Source organism: Anomaloglossus baeobatrachus, chromosome 4 (genome assembly GCF_048569485.1).
Source record: "Anomaloglossus baeobatrachus isolate aAnoBae1 chromosome 4, aAnoBae1.hap1, whole genome shotgun sequence".
NCBI lineage: Eukaryota > Metazoa > Chordata > Amphibia > Anura > Aromobatidae > Anomaloglossus > Anomaloglossus baeobatrachus.
In genome coordinates, this window is record NC_134356.1 from 306973502 (window position 1) to 306990422 (window position 16921).

A 16921-nucleotide genomic window follows, 5' to 3' on the forward strand; every position below is an offset into this window, starting at 1 on the left:
AAGCGCCATCTTCTGGCGCTGTATCCAACTCTTCCAGCTGCCCTGATGCCGGGTGGCTAGCTAGGTAATAATGGAGTTAGGGCTAGCTGTATATTATCAGCTAGCCCTAAGCCCGAAATTCATGGTGTCACGCCAATATTAGACATGGCCACCATGAATTTCTAGTAATGATAAAAAAAAAAACACAACACACAGAAAAATATTTTTATTAGAAATAAAACACAACACAATTAGTGACTCCATCTTTATTGAAATTAACCCCCCTCCGCAGTAATCCTGGGTCAGGGTCCCGCGCCGTCCAATCCGGATCCAATATCATCTGATCGGTTTGCTGGAAGGCAAAGCGATCAGATGATGTGTCAGGTTCAAGTGCCTGAATCCCATCACACATCAGCTGATTGTATAAAAGCCGATTATACAATCAGCTGATGCATCAGTGCCAAAAAAAAAAATAATAATACTCACTTGTGTGCTGTGGTGATTACCGGCAGCTCCTGGAGCGATCGATTGGACAGGAGTCTGATCCCGTCCGATCGCTGCAAGAGCTGCCGGTAATCAGCTGATGAAGACCCCTGACGGCAGGATCAGCTGATAGCCGGCCGGGCGCGAAGAAGCCGGCGAGACTACGATCAGCTGATGCGTCAGGTGACTGCATCAGGTGATCCCTCGCCAGGTCCTGCAAGCAAGGTCCTGCCGGCCGGGGAGACTGCACACAGCCAGAGCGGCGGTACCGGGAGGAGATGGGAGCGGGCATGGCACCGGGACCCTGCGGACAGGTGAGTATATGACATTTTTTTATTTTTCTACTGTTCACTTTGGTTTTCGCCGCTGCCTCCACCTCCCGCCCAGACACGGCGCCGCACGGAGCGGACATGCACAGGACGGGAGGTGGAGGCAGCGGTGACGGTACCGGGAGGATTCATGCTTCTGTGTTTACCAACAGAAGGAATCCTCTTCCTGTACACGTCACTGTAGTGCCCACCCCTTGCGTGTATAGCTGCGTTTTTAGTCATAGAAACGCGGCTATATGCGTTTTTCATTGCGTTTTTAACATCTCATTGAATTCAATGAGTGAAAAACGCAGTGAAAAACGCAGAAATAATTGACATGCTGCGTTTTTGTGGTCACCACAAAAACGCAGCTAAAAAAAAAACGCTGTGTGGGGACAGCACTTATGAAAACCCATTGACATTGCTGGGGAAGCAATGTCACTGCGTTTTCAGCACAAAAACGCGGTAAAAAACGCCGCTAAAAACGCGGCAAAAACGCCTAGTGCGCACATAGCCTTAGGGTACCTTCACACTTTAGCGATGCAGCAGCGATCCGACCAGCGATCTGACCTGGTCAGGATCGCTGCTGCATCGCTACATGGTCGCTGGTGAGCTGTCAAACAGGCAGATCTCACCAGCGACCAGTGAACAGCCCCCAGCCAGCAGCGACGTGCAAGCGACGCTGCGCTTGCACGGAGCCGGCGTCTGGAAGCTGCGGACACTGGTAACTAAGGTAAACATCGGGTATGGTTACCCGATGTTTACATTAGTTACCAGCGCACACCGCTTAGCTGTGTGTGCAGGGAGCAGGGAGCCGCGCACACTGAGCGCTGGCTCCTTGTTCTCCTAGCTACAGTACACATCGGGTTAATTAACCCGATGTGTAATGCAGCTACATGTGCAGAGAGCAGGGAGCCGCGCACACTGCTTAGCGCTGGCTCCTTGCTCTCCTAGCTACAGTAAACATTGGGTTAATTAACCCGATGTGTACAGCAGCTACATGTGCAGAGAGCCGGAGCCGGCAGCACAGGCAGCGTGAGAGCTGCGGAGGCTGGTAACTAAGGTAAATATCGGGTAACCACCTTGGTTACCCGATGTTTATCTTAGTTACCAGCCTCCGCAGCTGCCAGACGCCGGCTCCTGCTCCCTGCTCGCTTCATTTGTCGCTCTCTCGCTGTCACACACAGCGATCTGTGTGTCACAGCGGGAGAGCGCCTTTGAAGAAAACGAACCAGGGCTGTGTGTAACGAGCAGCGATCTCGCAGCAGGGGCCAGATCGCTGCTCGGTGTCACACACAGAGAGATCGCTAACGAGGTCACTGCTGCGTCACAAAAAGCGTGACTCAGCAGCGATCTCGGTAGCGAGCTCGCTGTGTGTGAAGCACCCCTTAAAGCTATACACACATAGTGGTTCTTCCTTAGTTCAGTGGGCACAATTGAGTACCAGGGAATGATGTGCTAGGGTTAAAGGGGTGGTTCACCCATATTTTTTATTGTCTAGATCGATATTATATTGAGAAACAATGTTTCTCTCAAATACCTTATGTTGTCAATAGTGCCTGTGAGAGGCGCTATTGCAGACCGCTGCTCCCCGTCCAGTGACGTACCCGTCCAATACTGCCACGTCACATCCGTGCGGCCGGCTACAGTCTTCCAGACTCTGAGCTGTGAGCGGTGTTTCACTGCTGTCACAGCCCATTTGCTCCCCCCTCCTCCTCCCTCCTAGCACAGCACGACGCGTCTCCTGCTCCCCCTTCCCTCCTCCCTCCTCGCACGGCACATCTCCTGCTCCCCCCTCCTCCTCCCTCCTAGCACGGCACATCTCCTGCTCCCCCCTCCCTCCTCGCAGAACACTGCAAGCAAGAGACATGCTGTGAGGGAGGAGGAGGAGGGGCAGGGAGAAGATGGGCTCAGAACGCAGCCGGCCGCACGGATGTGACGTGGCAGCATTGGACGGGTACGTCACTGGACGGGGAGCAGCGGTCTGCAATAGCGCCTCTCACAGGCACTATTGGCAACGAAGGGAATTTTGTTTACTTACCGTAAATTCCTTTTCTTCTAGCTCCTATTGGGAGACCCAGACAATTGGGTGTATAGCTTCTGCCTCCGGAGGCCACACAAAGTATTACACTTTAAAAAGTGTAACCCCTCCCCTCTGCCTATACACCCTCCCGTGCATCACGGGCTCCTCAGTTTTGGTGCAAAAGCAGGAAGGAGGAAACTTATAAATTGGTCTAAGGTAAATTCAATCCGAAGGATGTTCGGAGAACTGAAAACCATGAACCAAAAGAACAATTCAACATGAACAACATGTGTACACAAAAGAACAACCAGCCCGAAGGGAACAGGGGCGGGTGCTGGGTCTCCCAATAGGAGCTAGAAGAAAAGGAATTTACGGTAAGTAAACAAAATTCCCTTCTTCTTTGTCCCTCCATTGGGAGACCCAGACAATTGGGACGTCCAAAAGCAGTCCCTGGGTGGGTAAAAGAATAACTCGATAAAAAGAGCCGAAAACAGCCCCCTCTTACAGGTGGGCAACCGCCGCCTGAAGGACTCGCCTACCTAGACGTGGCGTCTGCCGAAGCATAGGTATGCACCTGATAGTGTTTCGTGAAAGTGTGCAGACTAGACCAGGTAGCTGCCTGACACACCTGCTGAGCCGTAGCCCGGTGCCGCAATGCCCAGGACGCACCCACGGCTCTGGTAGAATGGGCTTTCAGCCCTGAAGGAATCGGAAGCCCAGAAGAACGGTAGGCTTCAAGAATCGGTTCCTTGATCCACCGAGCCAAGATTGACTTGGAAGCCTGCGAACCCTTACGCTGGCCAGCGACAAGGACAAAGAGCGCATCTGAACGGCACAGGGGTGCCGTGCGAGACACGTAGAACCGGAGTGCCCTCACTAGATCTAATGAGTGCAAATCCTTTTCACATTTGTGAACTGGATTAGGGCAAAATGAAGGTAAGGAGATATCCTGATTGAGATGATAAGGGGATACCACCTTAGGGAGAAATTCCGGGACAGGACGCAGAACCACCTTATCCTGGTGAAAAACCAGGAAGGGGGCTTTGCATGACAGCGCTGCAAGCTCTGACACTCTTCGGAGTGATGTAACTGCCACTAGAAATGCCACCTTCTGCGAAAGACGTGATAAAGAAACATCCCGCAGCGGCTCGAAAGGTGGTTTCTGAAGAGCCGTTAGCACCCTGTTAAGGTCCCAGGGTTCCAGCGGACGCTTGTATGGTGGGACTATGTGGCAAACTCCCTGCAGGAACGTGCGGACCTGCGGAAGCCTGGCCAGGCGCTTTTGAAAAAATACGGAGAGCGCAGATACTTGTCCATTGAGAGAGCCGAGTGACAAACCCTTGTCCATTCCGGATTGAAGGAATGAAAGAAAAGTGGGTAAGGCAAACGGCCAGGGAGAAAAACCATTATCAGAGCACCAGGATAAGAAGATCCGCCAAGATCTGTAATAGATCTTGGCGGACGTTGGTTTCCTGGCCTGTCTCATAGTGGCAATGACATCCTGAGATAATCCTGAAGAAGCTAGGAGCCAGGACTCAATGGCCACACAGTCAGGTTGAGGGCCACAGAATTCAGATGGAAAAACGGCCCTTGTGACAGCAAGTCTGGGCGGTCTGGAAGCGCCCACGGTTGACCCACCGTGAGATGCCACAGATCCGGGTACCACGATCGCCTCGGCCAATCTGGAGCGACGAGAATGGCGCGACGACAGTCGGACCTGATCTTGCGTAACACTCTGGGCAGCATCGCCAGAGGATGAAACACATAAGGCAGTCGAAACTGCGACCAATCCTGAACTAATGCGTCCGCCGCCAGAGCTCTGTGATCCTGAGACCGTGCCATGAAGGCCGGGACCTTGTTGTTGTGTCGTGACGCCATGAGATCGACGTCCGGCGTTCCCCAGCGGCGACAGATCTCTCGAAACAAGTCTGGGTGAAGAGACCATTCCCCCGCGTCCATGCCCTGACGACTGAGAAAATCTGCTTCCCAGTTTTCTACGCCCGGGATGTACACTGCGGAGATCGTGGATGCTGTGGCTTCCACCCACTGCAGAATCCGCCTGACTTCCTGGAAGGCCTGACGACTGCGCGTGCCTCCCTGATGGTTGATGTATGCGACGGCCGTGGCGTTGTCCGACTGTATACGGATCTGTCTGCCCTCCAGCCATCGATGGAAGGCCAATAGGGCTAGATACACCGCCCTTATCTCCAGAACATTGATCTGAAGGGAGGACTCTACCGGAGTCCAGGTTCCCTGAGCCCTGTGGTGGCGGAAAACCGCTCCCCACCCTGACAGGCTCGCGTCCGTGGTGACCACAGCCCAGGTTGGGGGTAGGAAGGATCTTCCTTGCAATAGAGAATTGGGACGGAGCCACCACTGAAGAGATGTCTTGGTTGCAAGGGATAGAGAGACGTTCCTGTCGAGGGAAGTCGACCTCCTGTCCCATTTGCGGAGAATGTCCCATTGGAGTGGCCGCAGATAGAATTGCGCGAACGGCACTGCCTCAATCGCTGCCACCATCTTCCCCAGGAAGTGCATGAGGCGCCTCAAGGGGTATGACTGACCCCGAAGAAGAGATTGTATCCCTGCCTGCAGGGACAGCTGTTTGTCCAGCGGTAGCTTGACTACCGCTGACTGTGTATGAAACTCCATTCCGAGGTAAGTCAGTGATTGGGTCGGTGTCAACTGGGATTTTGGGAAGTTGATTATCCACCCGAACTGCTGGAGAGTCGCCAGAGCGACTGTAAGGCTGCGTTGACTAGGAGATCGTCTAAGTAGGGAATCACCGAGTGGCCCTGAGAGTGTAGGACCGCCACTACGGATGCCATGACTTTGGTGAACACCCGTGGGGCTGTCGCCAGGCCGAAAGGCAATGCCACGAACTGAAGGTGCTCGTTCCCGATGGCGAAACGCAAGAAGCGTTGATGTTCGGGTGCGATCGGCACATGGAGATAAGCATCCTTGATGTCGATCGATGCTAGGAAGTCTCCTTGTGACATCGAGGCGATGACCGAGCGGAGAGATTCCATCCGAGACCGTCTGGTGCTCACATGTCTGTTGAGCAATTTGAGGTCCAGAACGGGGCGGAATGATCCGTCCTTCTTTGGCACCACGAACAAGTTGGAGTAAAAGCCGCGACCATGTTCCTGAGGGGGAACCGGGATCACAACTCCCTCTGTTTTCAGAGTGGCCACTGCCTGAAAAAGTGCGTCGGCCCGAGCGGGGGCGGAGAGGTTCTGAAGAAACGAGTCTGAGGACGAGAGCTGAACTCTATCCTGTAACCGTGAGACAGAATGTCTCTCACCCATCGGTCTTGAACATGTGGCCACCAGGCGTCGCAAAAGCGGGAGAGCCTGCCACCGACCGAGGATGCGGTTCGGGGATGCCGAGAGTCATGAGGAGGCCGCCTTGGAGGCAGTGCCTCCGGCGGCCTTTTGGGGGCGTGACTTAGACCGCCACGCATAGGAGTTCCTCTGGCCTTTCTCCGGCCTGTTGGACGAAGAGGACTGGGGCTTGGCGGAGGGACGAAAGGACCGAAACCTCGATTGAATTTTCCATTGCTGAGGTCTCTTAGGTTTGGACTGGGGTAAGGAGGAGTCCTTTCCCTTGGATTCCTTAATAATCTCATCCAATCGTTCGCCAAACAATCGGTCGCCAGAAAACGGCAAACCGGTTAAGAACCTCTTGGAGGCCGAGTCTGCCTTCCATTCGCGCAGCCACATGGCCCTGCGGACTGCCACAGAATTAGCGGATGCCACCGCTGTACGGCTAGCAGAGTCTAGGACTGCGTTCATGGCGTAGGAAGAAAAAGCTGTCGCTTGAGAAGTCAGAGACGCAACCTGCGGAGCAGAATTACGTGTGACTGCATTAATCTCAGCCAGACAAGCTGAGATAGCTTGTAGTGCCCACACGGCTGAAAAGGCCGGGGCAAAAGACGCGCCTGTGGCTTCAAAAATGGATTTCACCAGGAGCTCTATCTGCCTGTCAGTGGCATCCTTCAGCGATGAGCCATCTGCCACCGATACTACAGATCTAGCCGCCAGTCTAGAGACTGGAGGATCCACCTTGGGACACGGAGTCCAACCCTTAACTACGTCAGAGGGGAAGGGGTAACGTGTGTCAGTAAGGCGCTTAGTAAAGCGCTTGTCCGGAACCGCTCTGGGCTTCTGGACAGCATCTCTGAAGTTAGAGTGATCGAAAAAAGCACTCCGTGTACGTTTGGGGAACCGAAACTGGTGTTTCTCCTGCTGAGAAGCCGACTCCTCTACAGGTGAAGGCGGGGGAGACAGATCTAACACCTGGTTAATGGACGAGATAAGATCATTAACTAAGGCGTCCCCTTCAGGTGTATCAAGATTGAGAGCAACGTCAGGTTCAGAGCCCTGAGCTGCGACGTCCGCCTCGTCCTCCAGAGAGTCCTCGGGCTGGGAACCCGAATAGCGTGAAGAAGTCGGGGAAGATTCCCAGCGAGCCCGCTTAGTCGGTCTGGGACTGAGATCCGGGCAGGAGTCCTCCGCGTAGGACCTAGGGCCCAACCTGGGAGCGCGCTGCGGCGCGGACCGAGAGGGGCCTGGAGGCGACGAGCTAACGGGGACCGGGGCCTGTGTAAGGACCGGTCTGGACTGCAAAGCTTCTAGCAGCTTGGCAGACCATTTGTCCATAGACTGAGCCATGGATTGCGAAAGTGACTCAGAGAGTTTCTCAGCAAACGCAGCAAACTTTGTCCCTGCCGCCTGGACAGGGGGAGCAGGTGGGTCTACATGAGCCAAGGGGCCCACTAGTGACCGAGGCTCCGGCTGAGCAAGCGAAACAGGGGCTGAGCATTGCGCACAGTGAGGGTAGGTGGAACCCGCAGGCAACATAGCCGCACAAGAGGTACAGGTCGCAAAAAAACCCTGTGCCTTAGCACCTTTGCTCCTTGTGGACGACATGCTGTTGTCTCCTAGGAGAGTGATCACTGAGGGTATATGGGAAGGGGTATACAGCCCGACCGAACAGAAATATGTATATAAATACGTATCTATTCCGGCACCCTGGGGGGGGGGACCAGCACCGGGTGACCGGTGTGGCTTACCGACCGCTAAAAAGCGAGTGTGTGTCCTCCAGATTCCCTGCCTTAGGTCTCCCAGAGCTGCAGAGCTCTTCTCTGATAATCCTCCACCGGCAGAATGCCAAAAAACATGGCTGCCGGAGCTCTCAGGGGAGGAGTGGAGCCGTGGGCAGTGCTAGAAAAGTGCGGGAATCTGGGGTCCCCACAGTGATCAGTGAGGGGGGAGGAAACATACAGAATGCTCCGGCCCTCACAGCCGACGTCAGGCCGGCCGTCCCGCCCTTACCCCTGACAGGCAGGCCCGGGGGCGGGATTTTAGCTACTAGGCCGCGATGAAGCCGGGGACTAAATTTAAGACCGCGGCCGACAAGCAGGCTCGGTCGGCGCGGAAGTCCGCCGGTCTTCCGAAATCAGCAGCTGCTGCAGCGTCCGGGAATAAGGCGCTCCATGCACAGTCCCCATGGGGACACAGAGTACCTTATAGATGCAGGGCCCGATCCCTGAGGAAGAATAGACTCCTGTCCAGCAGATTCCCACAGGGGCTGCGGAGGGAGCCCGGTCCCAGTGAATGGACGACCGGTCAGGATCCCACTTCTCCCAGAGCCACTAAGGGATGGTGAAGGAAAAACGGCATGAGGCTCCGGCCTTTGTACCCGCAATGGGTACCTCAACCTTAACAGCACCGCCGACTTTAGTGGGGTGAGGAGGGAGCATGCCGGGGACCCCGTGGGGGTCCTCTTTTCTTCCAACCGATATAACTAATCTGAGAATGCATGAGTGGATGTGTGCCTCCTTCCACACAAAGCATAAAACTGAGGAGCCCGTGATGCACGGGAGGGTGTATAGGCAGAGGGGAGGGGTTACACTTTTTAAAGTGTAATACTTTGTGTGGCCTCCGGAGGCAGAAGCTATACACCCAATTGTCTGGGTCTCCCAATGGAGCGACAAAGAAATAAGGTATTTGAGAGAAATATTGTTTCTCAATATAATATCGATCTAGACAATAAAAAATATGGGTGAACCACCCCTTTAAGTTTTCTGACCTTGACTGGCACATATGGTAATGTGTAGGAGGAGAGGGGCTCAGCTTGTTTGCTGATAACAATGATCATCTTCTCTAGGTATTAGTCAGGGTTCAAGACCACTACAGTAAAGACCTGACCAGTTGTTGGGTAAGTAATAGAAGTAATAGCATTTTAGACCAAACATATGTAAAGAAGTGTATACAGCTTCAATCATTGTATAGAGTTAGTAATAGAAGTCAGCACTTAGTGTCCAGTGTGTGCACAGAACAGATGACCCCTGACATGTTCATTTAACCCTGTAAGGTTTTTTTTCTGGCATAAAAAAAAGAGAAAATCATTGATAATAAGCCATGTCTCCATTCCTTCAATGTTTAGTGGAAGCTACTGTGTGTGTGTGTGTGTGTCTGTGCGTGTGTTATTTTTTTTTGTGACCACAATTGATATTTTTTTACTAGTTTGGTGACTACATAAAACATTCATTAGCCTCTATATGCATGTGTCTGTGGCGTTGTGGTGTCACAATTCTCGCAGTTAAGACTTTTTTTCTATTTCTGTTAACAAATCCTGGTATTTTTAGATGTAAATAGATCTGACATCTGCACACAACCTATATACATTTGTTTTATGTGCAATACTACCTCAATGACATTTATTGTCACTTAACTGTTAAAAAAGTTGGTATGTAACTAGTGTTGCATTGCCATATTGTGTTCCACTTGCTGGGATTTGTAGTGCTGTGCACCACCAGCAGAAGTTGGACCCATGGTATGTTAGCATTTAAACATTTCTGTTCCAGGTTGTGTTGAAATAAACTGATTTTGCTATTCAGTATCCTATGCTTCCATATTTTGGTGTGCGTACAGTATGTGTGTACAATGTGTGTATGTGTGTCCTTTGTGTTCAGTATGTACAGTGTGTGTGTTGCACATATAGTGACAGGCAGCACAGTAATTGCAACTCGCCTTTATTTTCAGGAATTATAATCTTTTGTAGGAGCGACACATATCAGAGCACTGACTAATGTAGAAAGGACATGTACAAAAAACACCACATAAAAGAGGAGCGAGGGCCCTGTCCAGAAGAGCTGACAATCTGAGGAAACGGAAACAATAATGCTAAAAGCTGTTTTTACTGCTTCACTAGATACATACAAGGGTGTAGAATGAGGTTCCCAATGTACAAGGGAGGTTCTGTATCATCACAAGGTGTAGCAGAGGGTTTTTTTTTAAAAAAAGCCGTTTTTTGAGCCGAAAGAGACAATTCTTTTTGGTGAGCCGAGCCGAATGAGCCGGCTCATCAAAAAGAGCCGGACTGCCCATCACTAGGACCTACAGTGATGTAATGCAGAGGGGTGGGAAGGGCAGCACAGAACAGCACAGTGCCCGCCTCTTCTTTACATCACTTTAGGTCCTTGAGATATGGCAGACTTTGTTTGTAATGCCAGGACCAAACTGAAGGATGGTGAGCAGCACATCTGTAAAAGTAAGGCAACAAATAATATAGTATAGGCATTACTGTACACCTGGATGGGGTTGGATCATATATATATATATATACACACACACACACTATATAACTATATACACACACACACACCATATAACTATATACACACACACACACACTATATAACTATATACACACACACACACACACTATATAACTATATATATACACACACACACACACTATATAACTATATACACACACACACTATATAACTATATACACACACACTATATAACTATATACACACACACTATATAACTATATACACACACACCATATAACTATATATACACACACACTATATAACTATATATACACACACACACACTATATATAACTATACACACACACACTATATATAAATATACACACACACACACCATATAACTATATACACACACACCATATAACTATACACACACACACACTATATAACTAGATATATACACACACACACACACTATATAACTATATACACACACACACACTATATATAACTATACACACACACACTATATAACTATATACACACACACACTATATAACTATATATACACACACACACACACACACTATATAGCTATATACACACACACACACACACTATATAGCTATATATATATATATACACACACACACACACACACACACACACACACACACACACACACATATACCAGAATGGGCACAGGATGTGGGCCATAAATACCAAAATAGGGATCATATATATCAAAATGGGCCCAGGATGAGGGCCATAAGTATCAAGATGGGGACATATATACCAGGATGGACCCAAGATGAAGGCCAAATATAACAGGATGATGGGCATATACAGTACAGGCCAAAGGTTTGGACACACCTTCTCATTCAAAGCGTTTTCTTTAATTTTCATGACTGAAAGTTGTAGATTCACATTGAAGGCATCAAAACTATGAATTAACACATGTGGAATGAAATACTTAACAAAAGTGTGAAACAACTGAAAATATGTCTTATATTCTAGGTTCTTCAAAGTAGCCACCTTTTGCTTTGATTACTGCTTCGCACACTCTTGGCATGCTCTTGATGAGCTTCAAGAGGCAGTCACCGGAAATGGTTTTCACTTCACAGGTGTGCCCTGTCAGGTTTAATAAGTGGGATTTCTTGCCTTATAAATGGGGTTGGGATCATCAGTTGTGTTGTGCAGAAGTCTGGTGGGTACACAGCTGATAATCCTACTGAATAGACTGTTAGAATTTGTATTATGGCAAGAAAAAAGCAGCTAAGAAAAACGAGTGGCCATCATTACTTTAAGAAATAAAGGTCAGTCAGTCCGAAAAATTGGGAAAACATTGAAAGTGTCCCCAAGTGCAGTGGCAGAAACCATCAAACGCTACAAAGAAACTGGCTCACCTGAGGACTGCCCCAGGAAAGGAAGACCAAGAGTCATCTCTGCTGTGGAGGATAAGTTTATCAGAGTCACCGGCATCAGAAATCGCAGGTTAACAGCAGTTCAGATTAGAGACCAGGTCAATGCCACACAGAGTTCTAGCAGCAGACACATCTCTAGAACAACTGTTAAGAGGAGACTTTGTGCAGCAGGCCTTCATGGTAAAATAGCTGCTAGTAAACCACTGCTAAGGACAGGCAACAAGCAAAAGAGACTTGTTTGGGCTAAAGAACACAAGAAATGGAAATTAGACCAGTGGAAATTGTGCTTTGGTCTGATGAGTCCAAATTTGAGATCTTTGGATCCAACCACCATGTCTTTGTGCGACACAGAAAAGGTGAACGGATGGACTCTACATGCCTGGTTCCCACCGTGAAGCATGGAGGAGGAGGTGTGATGGTGTGGGGGTGCTTTGCTGGTGACACTGTTGGGAATTTATTCAAAATTGAAGGCATACAGAACCAGCATGCCTACCACAGCATCTTGCAGCGGCATGCTATTTCATCCAGTTTGCGTTTAGTTGGACCATCATTTATTTTTCAATAGGACAAACACAGCTCCAGGCGGTGTAAGGGCTATTTGACTAAGGAGGAGAATGATGGGGTGCTACGCCAGATGACCTGGCCTCCACAGTCACCAGACCTGAACCCAATCAAGATGCTTTGGGGTGAGCTGGACTGCAGAGTGAAGGCAAAAGGGCCAACAAGTGCTAAGCATCTCTGGGAACTCCTTCAAGACTGTTGGAAGACCATTTCCGGTGACTACCTCTTGAAGCTCATCAAGAGAATGCCAAGAGTGTGCAAAGCAGTAATGAAAGCAAAAGGTGGCTACTTTCAAGAACCTAGAATATAAGACATATTTTCAGTTGTTTCACACTTTTTTGTTAAGTATTTCATGCCACATGTGTTAATTCATAGTTTTGATGCCTTCAATGTGAATCTACAATTTTTAGTCATGAAAATAAAGAAAACTCTTTGAATTAGAAGGTGTGTCCAAACGTTGGTCTGTACTGTATACCAGGATGGAACAAGGATGGGGAAACATATACAGTTAGGTCCAGAAATATTTGGACAGTGACACAATTTTCGCGAGTTGGGCTCTGCATGCCACCACATTGGATTTGAAATGAAATCTCTACAACAGAATTCAAGTGCAGATTGTAACGTTTAATTTGAAGGTTTGAACAAAAATATCTGATAGAAATTGTAGGAATTGTACACATTTCTTTACAAACACTCCACATTTTAGGAGGTCAAAAGTAATTGGACAAATAAACCAAACCCAAACAAAATATTTTTATTTTCAATATTTTGTTGCGGATCCTTTGGAGGCAATCACTGCCTTAAGTCTGGAACCCATGGACATCACCAAACGCTGGGTTTCCTCCTTCTTAATGCTTTGCCAGGCCTTTACAGCCGCAGCCTTCAGGTCTTGCTTGTTTGTGGGTCTTTCCGTCTTAAGTCTGGATTTGAGCAAGTGAAATGCATGCTCAATTGGGTTAAGATCTGGTGATTGACTTGGCCATTGCAGAGTGTTCCACTTTTTTGCACTCATGAACTCCTGGGTAGCTTTGGCTGTATGCTTGGGGTCATTGTCCATCTGTACTATGAAGCCCCGTCCGATCAACTTTACGGCATTTGGCTGAATCTGGGCTGAAAGTATATCCCGGTACACTTCAGAATTCATCCGGCTACTCTTGTCTGCTGTTATGTCATCAATAAACACAAGTGACCCAGTGCCATTGAAAGCCATGCATGCCCATGCCATCACGTTGCCTCCACCATGTTTTACAGAGGATGTGGTGTGCCTTGGATCATGTGCCGTTCCCTTTCTTCTCCAAACTTTTTTCTTCCCATCATTCTGGTACAGGTTGATCTTTGTCTCATCTGTCCATAGAATACTTTTCCAGAACTGAGCTGGCTTCATGAGGTGTTTTTCAGCAAATTTAACTCTGGCCTGTCTATTTTTGGAATTTATGAATGGTTTGCATCTAGATGTGAACCCTTTGTATTTACTTTCATGGAGTCTTCTCTTTACTGTTGACTTAGAGACAGATACACCTACTTCACTGAGAGTGTTCTGGACTTCAGTTGATGTTGTGAACGGGTTCTTCTTCACCAAAGAAAGTATGCGGCGATCATCCACCACTGTTGTCATCCGTGGACGCCCAGGCCTTTTTGAGTTCCCAAGCTCACCAGTCAATTCCTTTTTTCTCAGAATGTACCCGACTGTTGATTTTGCTACTCCAAGCATGTCTGCTATCTCTCTGATGGATTTTTTCTTTTTTTTCAGCCTCAGGATGTTCTGCTTCACCTCAATTGAGAGTTCCTTAGACCGCATGTTGTCTGGTCACAGCAACAGCTTCCAAATGCAAAACCACACACCTGTAATCAATCCCAGACCTTTTAACTACTTCATTGATTACAGGTTAACGAGGGAGACGCCTTCAGAGTTAATTGCAGCCCTTAGAGTCCCTTGTCCAATTACTTTTGGTCCCTTGAAAAAGAGGAGGCTATGCATTACAGAGCTATGATTCCTAAACCATTTCTCCGATTTGGATGTGAAAACTCTCATATTGCAGCTGGGAGTGTGCACTTTCAGCCCATATTATATATATAATTGTATTTCTGAACATGTTTTTGTAAACAGCTAAAATAACAAAACTTGTGTCACTGTCCAAATATTTCTGGACCTAACTGTATACCAGAATGGGGGGAAATATATACCAGTAAGGGGCCCAGAATAAGGAACATTAGTACAAAATTGGGGGACATAACCAAATAATAGTGTCATTATCACGTCCATAGCAGTGAGTCATTGCCACAATTTTTGCTTCAATTTTTTCCCCCACCATTTTCCTCCTCTAAAACCTAGGTGTATCTTATGGTCCGATGTGTCTTATAATCCGAAAAATATGGTAACTTGCAGTGTAAATGCCTCTTAGGCTATGTGCCCACGTTGTGTTCTGTCCCTGCAGAAATTTCTGCAGCGATTTGAACAGCACACGTGCGCTTCAAATCGCTGCAGAAACAGTCCGTAATGAAAAGCTGATTTCATGCGCTCTGGATGCAGCCCCTCCCATAGACAGAGCGGGACCTGCATCCAAAGCGCATGAAAGAAGTGACATGTTTCTTTTCAGAACGCAGGGCTTCGGCAGCAGCCGAAGCGCTGGGTTCTAATACACAACGTGGGCATGGATTAGGCACAATCTTCATAGATTATGCTGGGGACGCAGGACGCATGCAGTTATGCTGCGGTGCAGAACGTAGCGTAATTGCATGAAAATACGCTATGTGGGCACATAGTCTTACTTACAAAGTTTTAGATTATTTATGGCTGTTACACGAGTCATGCAGTACTGCAGTCTGCCATTGTGTCTTAGAATAGATCACTCTTTTATTATATACAAGAATATACTTTTTGGGACAGTCATAATTTAACTTAGAAGTACTCGGACGTTTACCACGTACTGCTTTAGTTTGTACACAGGCGTCATAATGGTGGAAAAGAAATGAGTATTCACAGCATGAAAAAACCCCACAAGCCTTACACCAGCAGTGATAAATGGTTCTGTTCACTCTAACATCATGGCTCCAATAAAAGTAAACCATATCACTATAACAAGTACCATATCAAGTGGATCAGACCTCGCTTTGCCTGATCCAACTGACTATATTGGAGTGTATTAGGCACAAACCATTTTCTTCAAAAAATAATAATGTTGAAGGCATCAACATTCTATCCATGAAGTATACCAGACTTGATGGACCCCCCCTCCTTCCCCCCCTCCAAGTGTCAATATGCGGAAAAGATTACATCAGAGTAAATATTCCAACAACACCAACATTTCTTAACAGTCCTCCCAACATGTTTTAAATGTTAGGGTACCACTAGAAGCATTACAAGATTTAACGCCATTAGACATTCCTAATATTCTAATAGACTGGCAGTGGTGATTTACATGTTAATAAATTACAATATACATAGAAAAAAATGGAGTCATATTCCAGAGTGTGATGAATTAAAAAGTTATCTTTATTAAACAGTCCATAAAAAGTTCAAGATTTAAAGGTAAACACAAAAAAGGGGATGATCAGGTGCAGGAAAAAGGACAAGCATGTACCACGGGATACAAAAAGGTAAAAAAGGGAGCATAGATCAATATAAGTATAAATATTGCACAGGCCCAGGTGGAACTGATAATAGTCACAGGCACTAGAAGTATGGTAGCCAAAGTGCAACAATCAGACAGCTGAGACCACACTAAATTAGAGTGAAACAGCGCCAAAAGTGAACATATAGGGGAGTAATCCACAATTAACCACTAGAGGGCAAAATCAGTATGTGCAACAAGGTAAAAGTCGATCCCGCTCACCCATAGTTTCGGTCCCAAATGGTGTATGCTGTCCAGGGGCCCCGACGCGCGTTTCGCATTGAGCTTCCTCGGGGGGCCCCCCGGTGACTATTATCAGTTCCACCTTTATTAGGGAGTGTGGCCAGTTATGCCTACATATACACTTTGGTTATTGAGTGACATGGCTTCCCCCCTATGTGGCATAGTGCAATAATGTGCATGTAATCAAATTATATATACTTTTTACACCTGTATATTTTTTCATTAGCCACCTTTGTCCTGGGCCTGTGCAATATTTATACTTATATTGATCTATGCTCCCTTTTTAACCTTTTTGTATCCCGTGGTACATGCTTGTCCATTTTCCTGCACCTGATCTTCCCCTTTTTTGTGTTTACCTTTAAATCTTGAACTTTTTATGGACTATTTAATCAAGATAACTTTTTAATTCATCACACTCTGGAATATGACTCAGTTTTGTTCTATGTATATTGTATGCCCTGGAGTTTCCTTCTAAAATAAGTGTATCCAAACATGTTGTTTCGGATGATATTGATTCCATGTTAATAAATTAGTACATTTTTCTTCAACATACTCTGAACCAGCAGGGGGCGACATACTACAGTTCTAGAAGAGACAGTAAACAGGTATGCAACTATGGGATAAGATGCCACGAATTATGGCAATGCAATTCAAAATCAGGTACAATACATACAATGTAACTTATCCGTACATGCAGTTTTATGCTTTAGAATGAATAT

At 47.6% G+C, this 16921-nt stretch overlaps 1 protein-coding gene across 2 annotated transcripts in view; it reads right to left on the reverse strand.

The window, feature by feature from the left end:
• The window catches only part of ARID2 (AT-rich interaction domain 2), a 185218-nt gene that overhangs the window by 26584 nt on the left and 141713 nt on the right, over window positions 1-16921 (reverse strand). The gene's annotated exons all lie outside the window — the stretch shown is intronic.